Consider the following 14734-nt stretch of genomic DNA (forward strand, 5'->3'; position numbering starts at 1 on the left):
TGTTAAGATAGGATTTATTTGACTTGCCATTGCTGGAGGAGGGGACAAAATTAAAAGTACTATTGAAAGGTAAATAGCCTTAGAAATGTATGACCATCTTAATTTTGAAAAGAGCCTTTGATATGTCATTTTTCCTTTGATATGAATATTTATTATATTTCTGAGTGTTAATAAGTATATCACCTGCTTGAGCATTCAAATGACTCCTGTACTTCTCTGTGAATTAACATAGGAAATATATAGAAAGTAGGAAAACAATGAAAATTGCATTCAGTAAACTATAAACCAAATAGCACAAAGTAGTCATTTCTTTTCATTTGTTTCTTTAGGTTCAGAGAATCACACTGTTTCCTTGTGAAATGTAAATCATTATCATCATTAGCATTTCTCCTAAAGAGAAATCCTGACTATATTAAGTCTATTTATTGCAAACTGCTAGGTGCTGAGCTCTGGCATATGGTAGATGAAATAACACAGATTCCTACAAAAGCTGCCGAGGAACAGCTGGAGATCAGGGCTGCCCATCTGACTGGGGAAAGCGGAAGCATGATGATTGATGAGTTGACACTGGATGCAGGCCGTCAAAACTGGAAGGACCACACTTTGAGGTCAATCTAGACAGCATCAGACGGGACTCTAAGGAAATTAGATAAAGCCTCGAGTGTCTTGTGAGCGACAAGTCGCTATGATGGAAATCAAGGCCTGATGCTAAACTGTAGGTTTCTCAGAAACATCTGTAAAAGGGATTCTACTATGAGCTTACTCACTTTAGACCTAGTACAGACTTCACTCTGCTGCTCTGAGTTTTGGCTTCCCTGCTTGTTGAGAGTGTGGTTAAATCCAGCATGACAGTTCCCTTCTGGAGAGTTTATACTCATACCATGTATCACAAACTGAACTGGTCCAACTTTAATCTATTTCAATCTTAGAATTCAATAGAGGCAGGCCAGGATAATACTCGGAATCAACAATTCTGATGCAGATTGGCCAAGGAAGTGGAATTCAGACAAAGCCGACCCAAGCTTTGTCAGAAAAGAGAGCCCTTAAGGTAGAGATATTCTATGGTCACTCCTTACCAGGTCAGGTCACAGTTTTTCCAGGAAGAAGAGATTAAAGGTTATACCCACACTACACTCTCTCCCTTCCCTCCTTCCATCCATCCATCCATCCATCCACTCACTCGCCATTCATCTATCCATCCATCCATCCACCCACCCACCATTCATCTATCCATCCATTCATCCATCCACCCACCATTCATCCATCCATCCATTCATCCACCCACCCACCATTCATCTATCCATCCATTCATCCATCTGTCCTTTGATCTAGAAAACACTTACTAAATGCTTCCTATGTGTCATGACTCATGGATCTTACGTACTAGTGTGGGGAGACAATAAATCAGTAAACAAGGAAATAAAATCCCGATAATTTCAAACAGTATCTTCTGTCCACCTCTGAAAATGCAGATGCAGAAGCCAAGTTGCCAATGGTATAGGACTGAACCACCCTAATATTTAGCAGTTGAGCAGAAGGAAAGAGCCCACAGAAGAGAATGAAAAGCAAAGGATAAGAACCTTGAAGTCATAGCTGACAAGAAGAGAGGATTTCAGTGCTGCTTAGAAGATGTGGAAGATGAATCAAGACTAGGAACTGTTGGCTTGGCTAACATGGAAGTCATGGGTGACCCTGGCAGATCAATTTCAGTGAAATGGTAGGCATGAATGTTCTCAGTAGGTGAACAGTACCCAAAGAAGTAGAAGCTTTTGAAAAGTTTTGCTGTAAAAAGAAGCAGTAAATGGTTGCTGTTAAGAATGTAATAATGATCAAGTATGGGGTCTATAAAATTAGACTGAGTTCAGTTCTGGCTCCAGTGGTTGTGAGCCATGTTACAATGTACTGGTCACTTAGCCTTCATGGGCTTCAGTTACTTCATCTGTATAATGATTTTAATAACGCCTATTAAGGAAAGACACACAGGGCTAAATGTTTTCTGTTTTTCTTTCAACGTTCTTACATTTGTAGACATGTGTGGAGGTAGGGAGGGGCATAGAAAAAAAGAAGAAGAAACAGTAGATGTTTTGGGGGTAAAATTACATTGTCTTAAAATCGCTTAAGTAATATAATCACTTAAATTAGTGTTTCCCTCTCTTAAATACACGATTTTAGGCATACTGGGTTTACTTGAACTTGATTTTGTGTGCAAGTGATTTAATTTCAATGGGGATAGATGTAAAGGCTTGACTTTTTTTGTGTGTTCTTCTTAGATTTATTAGTAAGTATATATCTTAGTCAAAGTAGATGTAAAATTATGGAAGATCAAGTTAAGCTGGTGATTGAAGGCATAAGACGATAATCCACATGATGTGCATATGTTTTGTGCGGGGTATTTAGCAGCGTGTGCTACACGGATCTTATATGGAGCTTACAATGGTCAAGTATGCTTTTTCAGATACTAAGACTTCCTGGTGTCTGGAATATTGAAATTCCTTTTGATATTGGAAAGTAATTATCATATACCTGCCCAAGAAATATGTATTTCATATGCAAGATACATTGTAGATGGTAGTTAACAATATAAACATCAATACCTGTAATAGTTATTACCATTAATAGCTACAGTTACTGTATTTATATGAAAGTACAGTGCCTCTAAGTAGATCTTGTTTTTAAATTTATGACATCTTTTTGAGGTAGGAATGGTGAAAGAAAATCCCTCTTCCAAACAGAAATGCTTAAGTTCCTTGGTACGATCGTATGGTAGCAGACAGGTGATTGCAAGCAAGGCCTTCTGATTCTCAGAATAGTGCTTTCGTATCTAGAGAAGCGTCAGCATAATTAGATTATATCAAACACAGCTCAGACCAGTGTGCAAGGAGTTGGTCTTCATTCTAAGTGCTTTCTAATGGCAGCCAAAACATCTCTGGCCCAATTTTATACAGTTTTTCAACGAGCAGAAAATGAGTATTGTAGCTATAGTTGCACATTCTCCATGCCAAAGAAGCAGTGGTTCTGTTGCTGTAAAGATGATTTTTTAATAACAGCTTTATTAAGTTCACATGCCGTGAAATCCACACTTTCAAATGTACATTTCAGTGAGTTTTAATATAGTCACCCTGTAGTGCAATTATCACCACTATCTAATACTAGAACATTCTCATTAACCCCCAAAGAAATCCGGTACCCGTTATCTATCACTCCTCATTCTCCTCTCTTCCTGTCCCTCTTAGCCATGAATCGACTCTGTATTTGCTTCTTCTAGACCTTGCATATAAATGGAACCATACAGGGTGTGACCTTTTGTAACTGATTTCTTTATCTTAGCACAATGTTTTCAAGGATCATTCATTTTGTAACGTGTATTGATACTTCATTCCTGTTTATGCCTGAATATTCCATTGTATGGATATACCACACATTGTTTATCCAGTCTTCAAGTGATGGACATTTGATTTATTTTCACTTTTTGGCTGTTATAATAATGCTACAAGAACATTCATGTACAAGTTTTTATGTGGAGGTGTGCTTTCATTTATTGTGAGTATATGTCTAAGAGTGGAATGCCTGGGTCATATGGTAACTCCATCTTTAATAATTTGAGGAACTGCCAGACTGTTTTCCCAAATGAGAGCACCATTTTACATTACCAGCAGCAAATGAATGAGGGTTCAGATTTCTCAGCATTGTGGCCGATACTTGTTAACATCTGTCTTTTTTTTTTTTAGTTTTTATTGGGGTATAATTGATTCACAATGTTGTGTTAGTTTCAGGTGTACAGCAAAGTGAATCTGTTATACAGATACAGATATCCACTCTTTTTTAGATTCTTTTCCCATATAGGCCATTACAGAGTATTGAGTAGGGTTCGCTGTGCTATACAGTAGTAGGTCCTTATTAGTTATCTATTTTATATATAGTAGTGTGTATGTGTCAATCCCAATCTCCAATGTATCCCTCCTCCCCTTACCCTCCTGTAACCATAAGTTTATTTTCTATGTCTGTAACTCTATTTTGGTTTTGTAAATAAGTTCATTTGTACCGTGTTTTTAGATTCCACATATAAGCAATATCATACGATATTTGTCTTTCTGTGTCTGACTTACTTCACTCAGTATGAGAATCTCTAGGTCCATCCATGTTGCTGCAAATGGCATTATTTTGTTCTCTTTTATGGCTGAGTAATATTCCATTGTATATATGTACCACATATATACATTTCTCTGTTGATGGACATTTAGGTTGCTTCCATGTCCTGGCTATTGTGAATAGTGCTGCAATGAACATTGGGGTGCATGTATCTGTTTGACTTACGGTTTTCTCTATGTAAATGACCAGGAGTGGGATTGCTGGATCACATGGTAGCTCTATTTTCAGTTTTTTAAGGAACCTCCATACTGTTCTCCATAGTGGCTATACCAGTTTGCATTCCCATCAACAGTTAGGAGGGTTCCCTTTTCTCCACACCCTCTCCAGCATTTACTGTTGTAGACTTTTTGATTATGGCCATTCTGACCGGTGTGAGGTGATACCATCTATCTTTTTATTTCATTTTAGCATCCTAGTAGGTGTGAAGTGGTATCTCATTGTGGTTTTGATTTGTATTGTCCCAAATGACTAGCAATATTGAGGAACTTTTCATTTGCTTATTGGCCATTTTTATATCTTCTCTGTAGAAATGTCTGCTCAGATCCTGTGCTCATTTTTAAATTGGCTTTTCTTCATATTGTTGAGTTTCAAATGTTTCCTAAGATTCTGTGGTTTTTCATTTCAAATTCTTAACGGTGTCCTTTGAAGCACAAATATTTTAAATTTTGATGCAGTCCAATTTATCTAGTTTTATTTTTTGTAGCTTACATTTTTTTTTGTCATATCCAAGAAAACCATTGCCTACTCCTAAGTCATGAAGATTTATCCCTGCATTTTCTTCTAAGAGTTTTATAGTTTTAATGTTTACATGTAGGTCTGTGTTCTATTTTGAGTTAATTTTATTATACGTTGTAAGGTTAGAGCTCCAATTTCATTCTTTTGCATGTGGCTATCTATTTGTTGAAAAGACTATCATTTTTCCATTAAATTTTCTTGTCATCATTGAAGAAATCAGTTGACTGTAAATCTAAGGATTTGTTTCTGGACTCTCAACTTTATTCCATTGATTTACACGTCTACCATTATGTCAGTATATCACTGTCATGATTACTGTAGACTTTCCCAGTTTTGAAACTGGGCAATATGAGTTCTCCATATTTGTTCTTCTTTTTTAAGTTTGTTTGACTACTCCATGCCCTTGCATCTTCATATGAACTTTAGGACCAGCTTGTTAATTTCTGCAAGGAAAAAAAAGATAACAGCTGAGATTTTGATAGAGATTTTGTTGAATCTGTAGGTTAATTTGGAGAGTATTGCCATCTTAACAATATTATAATTTCCAATCTGTGAACGTGGAATGTCTTTACATTTATTTAGATCTTCTTTGATTTCTTTCAACACTAAAAAATTTTTTCACAGTGTAGGTTTTGCACTTATTTTGCTAAATTTATTCCTAGATATTTTCTTTCTGATGCTACTGTAAGTGGAATTTTGTTCTTAATTTCACCTTCAGATCACCCACTGTGTAGAAAAGCAAATGACTTTTTGTATATTGATCTCATGTTCTGCAACCTTGCTGAACTTAATTATCAGTTCTAAATGTTGTTTTCTGGATTCTTAGGATTCTTTAGGTAAGATCATATCATTTGTGAACAGAGATAGTCTTACTTCTTCCATTCCAATCTAAGTTCCTCTTATTTCTTTTTCTTGACTAATTACTCTGGCCAGGACTGCTATTAGCATGTTGAGTAGAAGTGGCTGTAGTGAACATCCTTGTCTTGTTCTTGGTTTTAGGGGTTATGGTTTGTTTTAAAATGTAACTTGTAATGAGGTGTATTGGTGGTGATTCTGAAAATTCAGATATTCTTGTTCTCTTTCTTGTTTAATAATAATGAATTATTGTACTTAATAAGTTAAGTAAATATTTTTGACCTGAGTGGAACTATTAACAAGTTTTCTATTTACTAAAAGATTTTTGTTATTGACTCTATAGCTATTTTAGGGCTTTTTAGCAGAAAGCTGTATCTTTGAATATTTAGATTTTCCTGTAATTAACACATGCAACTCTGCTGAAATTCAAACATAAGTGTTATTTTAGAGCCCAATGTGGTGCTATGTACATAAAAAGATATTTTGTATTTTGAAGATTGTGTAATCACATATTTGTGTTTCACTTATGTCTGGGATTACCAATACAAAGGAATTCAAAGATATATTGGTATAGAATATGATATAACTCAACCTAGTTTGCCCCTTGGTTATAACATCTTGAATCCTCTTAACCATGAATTAAATACCTATATGTATGTCTATATATCTAGTAAAGTGGAGCCCCTGCTCTGGTAAAAATATGTCATAAACTGAATTTCCATCTGAGACTCTTTTTTTTTTTTTTTTTAAAGCAAATTATTTATTTATTTTTATTTTTGGCTGTGCTGGGTCTTTGTTGCTGTGCGCAGGCTTTCTCTAGTTACGGTGAGCTGAGGCTACTCTTCATTGCGATGCGCGGGCTTCTTATTGCGGTGGCTTCTCTTGTTGCGGAGCACGGGCTCTAGGTGCGTGGGCTTCAGTAGCTGTGGCACACACGCTCAGTAGTTGTGGCACACGGGCTTAGTTGCTCCGCGGCATGTGGGATCTTCCCGGACCAGGGCTCGAACCTGTGTCCCCTGCATTGGCAGGTGGATCCTTAACCACTGTGCCACCAGGGAAGGCCCCCGTCTGAGACTCTTGATCTCTTTTCTAATTTTTTCACATTGCATTACTATGGTCTTGTCAGCAGAAAGAGGATAGTAGCTTCATTTTGCCTGCAGGGTTTCACATCATTAACCTTCCAGTATCGTTTTTATTATATGAGGAAAAGAAATGGACTAATATTTGAGGAAAAGCACACAAGATTCTCCATGCTGAGAAAATACACTTTCAGAGTGTGATGACCACAATGCTCTACCAAAGAAAAGCATCCTCTTTTGTAAAAGAATTGATTTTGTTGGTGTGAATTAATGGGATGCATGTTTTTTGCTTGTGTGTTTATTTGTGTGCTTGCCTTGTTTTAAGGAAACTTGATTGGTTTCACATTCTTATTATGTGACGCAAACATTAGAATACATTCTTTTCATTACTGCAACGCAAAAAGTATTTGAATGTATTCTATAGGAATATCATCGCGTATGACTTCTTGAGGTGTGTGTGCCTGTATGTGCGTGCACGGATACGTGTTTGCATCTTATGCAGAAGTGAGGTCAGAGTCTAAGCAAATGGGTACTTTAGAGGTTTGTTTTAATAGTTCCTGTGCATATGCCTAACATGCCAACTCCTGTGCATAACTGTCACTGCACATTCATGCAGTGTTGCTGTCTGAGGTCACACTTTGACACTCAAAGACAAGAAAAATGTTATTTTGTAGAGAGTTTAAAGGGCACAATAAAATAATCTTGAAGCTGGTCATCCTTGAAATGTGTTAGCAATTATATATAGAGAAAACGATGTTTAAATATTTGTTTTACATTCATACTCTTAAACGTGTTAGTAACACAATATCCATCATGTGATTACAGCCAGCCGTCAGGGAAAGAACGTAGCTGACTTCTTTCTAAAACAAGACAAATTTATACAACATCATTTTTAAAGGCTGAGTTATCTTGCATGTATAGCCAGGTAGTAGGTTTTATCTCAGATCTTTTAGCATATCAATCAAGATGATTATTGCTGAATACTGGTTCACTTCTTAAATTATTTCTTTATTATAAATACATGGAAATGGAATTGCTAGGTCAAAGGCATGCTTGTCTTTAGGGCATTTGATACTTATACCTACCTTATCTTATGATGTATTTGTAAATATATCCCTCTTCCTTTTTAGATTATTGAGTTATATGTTTCTCGACTAAGCACAATAGTTAGTATGGACTTAATAAATATCTATTAAATAAATGGTTCTACTTATAGTTAGGCTATTTTGGAAATTAAGACATACTTGAAGAGATTTTTTAAACTATAGGACTGAATTGCAAAAAAATTTTTTCAATCATTTATATGTATTTGGTGATCTTCAGTTATACGTTTTTACCCATCTTCTATTTTTTTCTCTAATAGAGGTGGTTTTTAATGTAATAGTGAAAATCATAATTTTTAAAGTGAAATGGTGAGGTACAGAAAAGTTGAGTGAAGTTAAGTTTCTATTCTTACAGGAACATAAGAATTAACAAGGTTAATCCATTCTCCATCCCGTTGACTAAATATTTTACAGCCTATCTTATGAAATAGATGTGAAAAGATCCAGAAATATCAGACGTGGCCCTTGCTGTCAAGGATTTCACTGTTCGTTGTTAGTTGAGACTAGTTTGTAGAACAAGCATAGTGTGAGGTCACGCATTCAGGGACATGAGTTCAGGTCCTTTATTCCTTACAGAGAGAAATGGAAAAGAAGGAGAGGGAATTTGGGACTGTGGACAGTCCTGCAGTGCCTGGAAGGGGTGAGGTGAGTCAAGTCATGCACAGAGCTAGGAAAACAGCCATGAACCGTAGGCCATGATTTCAAGTGGGTGAGTTAGTGCCATCTTCAGGAAGATCTGGAAAGGAGCATTGGGGGAGTTTTGTACCACAGAGAAGAAATGAAGTCAAGAAAGGAAGGATTTGGGATAGGTATGAAAAGTCTAGCTTGAACCGATGCCCTGGAGAGAAGATGTGGTTTGGGAGCATATGTTTTTTTTCTCCCTCTGACTTTGGTCAAAGCCAAGGTAATCAATTACCTGCCCGAGTTTCCTCACCTATTCTTGTCATCAGCCATGCTGCTGGAAGAAACCATGGGCTGGAAGAGAGTCATTCCTCATTGCCCTGGAGCCCTAGGTGAATCAGCTGGTAATCATTTTCCGTGCAGTACAGTTGACCCAAGGTGAGGGGCCCTACCCAGAGAGAGTGATGAAAAGCAATGAAGAGCCATACACCTCATTAGTAAAATTGAATCTTGAAGGATGGATAGAGTTGTCAAATATAGAAAGGAAGAAGTGACTTCAAGTCCATGTGATATTGACACAAACACATGAAAGCCAGGGCGGGATGCCCCCTGTAGGTAGGTAGAGGTAAAGATGCTTGGGAATTTACGCTGGTGAATTAATTGCAGTCAAGGCCCCAAAACACTTGTTTTAACTTTACTCTTTGGGAAATTGATAGCAGAACTTTAGTCTTTAAGAACAAGAATAATGGAGGTGAGAAGTGCCTAGATTTGATTTATGAAAATAATTCCGACAACAGGGTGTAGGGACAGATTATAGAGAGGCAGGACTAGGGACAGAATTTACAGGATTTGGGGACACAGCTAGTCATATAATTCATAGGGTCCAATTCACAATGAAATGTGGAGCTTGTTGTTCAAAAATTATTAAGAATTTTGAGATAGCAACAGCAGAGCATTAAACCAAGCACAGAGTTCTTCTGAGCGCAGGATCCTATTTGACTGCCCAGCTCGTGTGCCCATGCAACCGGCCCTGGTTGGGGAATGAGTGAGAGGTGAGATAAATCCAAGAAACCTCTGTGTTTATGTTCGAATGGATGAAAGTGCTATTGTTCTATTAAATGAAAACTGAATTCTGAAAGAAAATCTGCTTCATGAGAATGCAAGTAGATTTATCCTGATGATTTTGAGCTGATTTCAAAAAAATTTTTTGGTAACATCCAAGGGCAATCAGAAATATGAATCTGGACCTCAGAGATGTGAAATCTTGAGTAAAAAGCTGAGTGTTAGAAGGTGGTTTGTGATAGCCTCAGGAAAACTATATAAATAAGAGTAAAGGTGACCAAGGACAGAAGCCTGTGGGACACCAGGATTCAAAATGGGGGAAAATTTCTTAGGATGTCTCTTTATCTCAAGTTTCCAGCTCAAGCTCAGTGCTTGGCATATAAAAGGGAAATTAATGGGCAGGATAAAAATGAAAGGTGAAATAATTATTTGAGAAAAGATGGAATTATTTCAAATAATTTGAAATAATTATTATAATTATAATAATTATTCCACAAGATGGAAATAATTATTTGAGACAAGATGGAAACTTTCTCGAACTACATTTCTCGAAATTAGACAGTCCATCTACCGAATGTTCCTAGATGGGCTTGTTCATCACCCTCTAAGTTTGGGGAGAGCCAAATGGAACGGAAAATTCTTGAAGTTCGGTCTCCCCACTCTCTAAGCTTGCCTCCATCATTTACCTTCCTCCTTGAATCCATCTCGGCACTAATGTAGGATTCCTGCCATCTCTAACCTTCCCCAAAACCATGGCTCTGGATCAATTATTCTAACTCCCCAGCACATCCTGGGTTAAAACTTTGGTTGTGATCTTTGCCTACTGCAGACAGAAACCAAATAAAATGATATGTCTCTGACTCATTATATGTTAGGTAATTTTTTCTTAGGAAAGTGAAATGGCCTTTAACATTTTCTGAGAAAACATGATAGAAATGCTGAGAGTAATGATTCCTTTAAACCAGGGGTTCCCAACCCCTGGGCCACAGACCGCTGTCAGGAACTGGCCACACAGCAGGAGGTGAGCAGTGGGCAAGCTAGCAAAGCTTCATCTGCAGCTCCCCACCGCTTCCAATGGCTCGCATTACCGCCAGACCCATCTGCCATTACCACCTGAACCATCCCCCCATTACCTCCTGAACCATCCCCCCATTACCTCTTGAACCATCCCATTATCTCCTGAACCATCCCCCCATTATCTCCTGGACCATCCCCCCATTATCTCCTGAACCATCCCTCTATTATCTCCTGAACCATCCCCCCATTACCGCCTGAACCGTTCCCCCATTACCTCCTGAACCATCTCCCCCATTATCTCCTGAACCATCCCCCCATTACCGCCTGAACCGTTCCCCCATTACCTCCTGAACCATCTCCCCCATTATCTCCTGAACCATCCCCCCATTACCTCCTGAACCATCCCCCTATTATCGCCTCAACCATCCCCCCATTACTGCCTGAACCATCCCTCCCATTACCTCCTGAACTATCCCCCCCATTACCGCCCAAGCCATCCCCCCACCTCGCCATCCGTGGAAAAATTGTCTTCTACAAAACTGGTCCCTGGTGCCAAAAAGGTTGGGGACCTCTGCTTTAAAGAATAACTGCAGTCAGCTCTCAGCAAGACAACGTGAAATGCCACAGGGCTTTTACTGTGCAAGGCCTTATTATCCTAAAGTTCAAATGCTTGGACATAGTACCGCAGTATGAGTTTCCTGTTTGCCATGTAGAAACTCTGCTACGTGTTCCCCTTTCATGAAACGATGACAAAAGCTAGAGGCAGAATTTCTATGCAAATGCATTTTAATGTGAGTCTATTTACTTTTTCATTACTTTGAATTCAGTTTCTTACATAATTTTTAATGCCACTCACAAATATGTACAATTAGAGAGAGTCTTAGTAATAACTAATAAAAGAAAAGTTGGAATTAGGGCCGTTCAAATTATATAAACATAACTACGAGGTAAAGTTGTCATAAATGATACCCACCTAAACAAACTCAGTTTATCTCTCATAACAGTTACTTAGACTGGTGCATCTGAAACTACTGATCATAGGAATCGAGCATCTTGCTAAATGCAGATTCAGACAGGGTAGCTTGCTGATGGAGCCTGAGAATCAGCATTTTTAACAAGTTCTTAGCTGACTCCCATATTGCCAGGATCAAAGACCACAATTTAAGTAGCAGGGGTTTTGGTCTGAGTGCAAAATGCATGACTTAAAAAAAAAAAAATTGTCGTTTTTGTACCTTATAAAGATTTGATTCTGTTCCTGAAACTTACAACAAGCATTTCTGTCTTCCTAAGGAGGGGAACCCTCTCTAGAGAAGGTGAGAAATTTAAACACATTCCCCAGTAAACCCTGTTTGGGACAGCCATGTCTGTGCTATAATGTAAATGCATTTTTGCCTTAAGAAAGGGAAAGGGGCTACTACATGGACTCAAGATTTTTCCTACTTCAGAGATTTTATATGAGTTGTACCTTTTTTTAAAAATAAACAAACCAAACACTCATTTCTTATTTATTTTCCTTTGGAACTCTTTGTGGCCCTTTTCTCTACTGGTCAATTTATATTTATAATTATAACTATTCTCCTACTTTCAAGCCCTCTTACATGATTCACTCTCTACCTCCCCCACCATACTTTTGTGTTTTTTTTTCTTTTTTAATTTACTTATTCATTTATTTATTTATTTTTGGTTGCATTGGGTCTTTGTTGCTGCACGTGGGCTTTCTCTAGTTGCGGTGAGCGGGGGCTACTCTTCGTTGCATTGTGCAGGCTTCTCACTGCGGTGGCTTCTCTTTGTTGCGGAGCACGGGCTCTAGGCATGCGGGCTTCAGTAGTTGTGGCACACGGGCTCAGTAGTTGTCGCACATGGGCTGAGTAGTTGTGGCACACGGGCTCAGTAGTTATGGCGCACGGGCTCAGTTGCTCCATGGCATGTGGGATCTTCCCAGACCAGGGCTCGAACCTGTGTCCCCTGCACTGGCAGGCAGATTATAAACCACTGCACCACCAGGGAAGCCTCCCCACCCCTCCCTGCCATACTTTTCTTACTTTTTTCCATTATTTACTTTCTTTTCCTCCCCGCATCCCCTAAGTCTACTACTGGATGGGACAATCAGAGGAAATATAAAGCTGTTTCCAAGTAGATCAATGTCGTAGGACATCCTATGGGATGCCTTTTGAAGTTTTTTTTTTTTTATAGTTCCACAGTGTCTGTAATTTCTGGCATCCTCCCTCTATATTACAAGTACCTTTTATAAGTCAAAATGCCTGTATTTACAGACAATTGTTCCCTTTAGCCAATAAAACTCAAACCTGTTCACTGATGCAATCCCTTAGGGAAACCAAAAAAACGCCAGACTTTAGAGTTACTGGAAATGTAGTCTTTTTTATTAACACTTAGTTATTTGATCTTCATGGTACTCTTGCATTTTAAAGCAGTTGATTGGTTTTTGGCTCTAAAAAAATCAAAAGATATCGATAAGTTACCTACATTAAAGTCAAATCACGTTAATATCATATTAAAGTCACCCTGACTTAATGACATTTGTAGTGATTCCCTTCAGTTCTAACGTCAATATTACCTGTTTTGTCATTTAAATGATGACTTGGCAATTGAGCTACATCCTGGAGGAATTTTTTATGTTACATTTCTTTTTTTCTAACTCTAAGCATTTCTTATTTCCACATGAATATTAAACATTTTTCTGAGTGCAACATAAAAGAGATGACTTCACTTGACAATAGTCGACACTTGTCGATAGATGGTGTTTGGGGCTACATTAAAGAGAACTCATTTTCTCCGTTGCATTATCATGTCAGAAGCAGAAGAGAAACCCCTTCCTCTCCAGCTCTGCATCTGTTGTTTCAACCTGAAGTCTGATGAACACAGTAATTGTGTGCTTAGCCGACTCTCAACATAAACGCAAGGAAAACAGGATCCCCTTCAGCCTAAAGCTTAGTATTAAAATGCTATGTGGAAGAGGAAGAAAAGGAAGTGTTTGTAAGCAAAATTTTTCTGGGCCAAGGAGAGACCAGCAATTTCTAGTAGCTGAATTATTTTCTTAGGATAACTCCTCAGAGATAGTAGAATATTATTTCATATACTTAAAGTAATTCTAAATCCTAGCAGCCATACCATAAAGTTGAGTGCCTGAAGACAAAGAGGTAGAGTAAATAATGTGCCTTTATCTGCAGCTAATGCTGACAAAGTAAAATTCTATGGCTTTGTATGTCCAGTGCATCCTTTCCTGATTTGTTGGAGCTCAGCCCACTCAGGGTTATTCTAAGTATTCCAGAGCGTTGCATGTGGGACCTCAGTGCCACAGCTGTGGAATACATCCTCCATCGCTTGCCCTTCGATTCCTCCGGTCCCCAGGGCTCTGTTGATGCTGATATGCCCAGGAGCGCGTGATCTGGGCAACTCCAGGTAGTGGGCTAGAACCGCATCATCCGGTTCTCATAGCATCGATCGCTCTAAAACTTGGGAAACCCCACGAGGAAAGGGTGTACACGTGCTCTCAGACCCGGCTGCTGGCCACCCACGGGCCTGTGACAGGCTTTCAGCAGCCTCATGGCGGGGGTGGGGACGCTGCGTAGCTCATTGCCACACCCATGAGCCCATGGGGCAACACCCCGTGCCACTGAGGAAGAGGATCCCTTCCCCACTCAGAAGGGATGGAGGTGCTCGGAGCAGAATCCCCTGCCCACCTCTGCAAGGTGGACCCTGTAGCCTGCATAAGACTGTCTTACTCCATTCAAGCTGCTCTAACCAAGTTTCAACGACTAGCAGGCTACTAAAAAAACAGCAATTTCTTTCTCACAGTTCCGGAGGCTGAAGTCTGAGATCAGGGTGCCAGCGTGCAGGGGCTTCTGGTGAACTCCCTCCTTCTTGGTGGCAGAGCTGTTTTCTCACTGTGTCCTCATATGGCAGAGAGTGGGTGACAGAGCTCCCTGGGGTCCCTAAAAGGGGCTGATCCCATCTTGCAGCTGCACCCTCATGACCTGGCCACCTCCCAAGGCCCCATCTCCTGAGAGCATCGTGCTGGAAGGTTAGAACTTCAACATACGAATATGGGGTGGGGTGGGGCGGGGCAGGGCGGGGGAAGGGGGGGGGGGTGGG

The 14734-nt window shown here is 39.2% G+C and overlaps 1 pseudogene across 1 annotated transcript in view; it reads left to right on the plus strand.

Moving 5' to 3' along the window:
• The first annotated feature begins 14611 nt into the window (after positions 1 to 14611).
• The window catches only part of LOC112414630 (ubiquitin-40S ribosomal protein S27a pseudogene), a 51760-nt pseudogene continuing 51637 nt past the window's right edge, over positions 14612 to 14734 (plus strand). Inside the window, exon 1 of the transcript XR_003006199.1 lies at positions 14612 to 14663. The product of XR_003006199.1 is annotated as a ubiquitin-40S ribosomal protein S27a pseudogene (transcript). The remainder of the gene's footprint in view (positions 14664 to 14734) is intronic.

Source organism: Neophocaena asiaeorientalis, unplaced genomic scaffold, assembly GCF_003031525.2.
Source record: "Neophocaena asiaeorientalis asiaeorientalis breed wild unplaced genomic scaffold, Neophocaena_asiaeorientalis_V1.1 scaffold112, whole genome shotgun sequence".
Classification (NCBI taxonomy): Eukaryota; Metazoa; Chordata; class Mammalia; order Artiodactyla; family Phocoenidae; genus Neophocaena; species Neophocaena asiaeorientalis.